This window comes from Montipora capricornis, chromosome 2 (genome assembly GCF_036669925.1).
Source record: "Montipora capricornis isolate CH-2021 chromosome 2, ASM3666992v2, whole genome shotgun sequence".
In the NCBI taxonomy this organism is placed as follows: Eukaryota; Metazoa; Cnidaria; class Anthozoa; order Scleractinia; family Acroporidae; genus Montipora; species Montipora capricornis.
Genome location: NC_090884.1, coordinates 36234417 through 36236297, shown reverse-complemented (window position 1 = coordinate 36236297; position 1881 = coordinate 36234417).

The window sequence follows — 1881 nt, the reverse complement described above, 5'->3', positions numbered from 1 at the left end:
GGTATGACCACTTTTCCCGTTTTTCAAAGCCAATGAAAGAGTGAAATTTCAATCTAAATGTTCTAAAAACAACACGATGTATTTGGGATGATTTCGGAGAATAAATATATTGGAAAAGTGTGTTGAGGTGATAGGCACTTTCAGCCTCTTCTTCAAACCTCTCGTGTGCTTCATTCTCAACCCTATCTTCACTTTCTTGCTCTTCATCACAGTTTCTCTTCGTCACAGTTTCTGACTGTGATCATTCTATGTGTTTCCTCGGTTTCTACTTCTGAGAGCCATCCTTTTAATACGTTAAGGTTTCGTTGTGGGTTTGATAAAATGAAATGTCCGAGAAAAAACTTTTTATTTTTTTCAGAAACATATACAATATGACTTACCATATCGATTTAAGTCCATCCAATTTTGCAAAAGCACATTTACAGAGTCACAGCATAATCACTATTTGACCATGAGAACATTTCTCGGCTTTAAAATATTGCCTAAGGATGGTCCTTTTCTGACGGAGGTACAACTCAAAAAGTTTTTGTCCGATTCATCTCAAATTTTCAGGTCAATTTTAATACAGTTTTGATGTACAAAGCAATGTCAGCGTTTTTCAATTTTTTTGACGTGTTTTGATTTTATACCATACCGTAACTTAATTTCCGGTCAAAAAGACTATTCTAACTTTGATGGAGGATAAAAAATACAAAACGCAATATGTCCAAATCACCGACATCGTTTGACTGAAAAACGTGTTGAAATTTTATCTTAAAATCGATTGCTCAAGAAAATTTCAGGAAAAATTAAAATCCCTTGTATTTTATTTATTTATTTATTTATTTATTTATTTATTTATTTATTTATTTATTTAACTTTGCCAGTCAAGCTGACAGAGCGCCACAACAGCTTGCGCCAATTACTGTGGCCCCTTTTTTACCCTCCCAACCATGATATAGAACAGAAGGCAGACCACAACACCGGGAACTACGTGCCCTGGTTGCAGCTTAAGCCTCTTGAATAGGACTACCTTCTTTTTGCTTTGAGACTCTAACATAAAAAGAAATAACGTTCAAACGAAGTAATACACTTGAGAATCAAAACGATCTTCAATGAGCATTAAAATTATGTCCAGGATTGACCCTAATTAGATGCACGTCAATTTCAATGAGCGTCACGAAGTGTCCCCTTGTTCTTCTCACCCGAGCTTCAACATCACTCGTGTCGTGTCGGAGTACAGGCAATTAACGTGTGACAAAGTGTCCCCCAAATGCTATTCTTTAACTAAGGATTAACTGCTGCATTTACCCAAAGCTAAAAGTAACGCTAACCTGTACTCTTACCTTGCAATTGTAGCTGAAAATAGGTAGCAAATGCTTGGACTTCACGGAACACTTCGTGTTGCATATCAAAATCAAGCGTGCATCTAATTAGAGTCTGCTGCGTGTTAGCTGAGTTAATAGGGAGCTTAAGCACGCGCGTTTTTGAGACGCGGACGTCAACCGGAAGTGAGATGTTTTCCCTTTTAATTTGTCTTCACACACCCACATTTACATTGCAAAGTATCATTTCTCCATTAGAAATGGTTACTTTAAAAATCTGGGAGACACCACTATCCTGGCACGCGAAATGCTCTCTTCCGGTTGCCGTCCGCGTCTCAAAAACGCGCGTGCTTAAGCTCCCTAATATCATTCTCGACAGCTTCGGGACTTGGTCTTAAGGTGTGAATTTTTGTGTCATCTGCATAATTCATAAAATTGCACCTCTCGGTAGCAAAATTACGATCATTCATGAAAATATTAAATAGCAGGGGTCCAAGAATAGACCCACTGCGGGGACCCCCGATGCCACGCCTTTCCAACTCGCTGATACCTAGACGATAGGTAGCTATACAAAAGA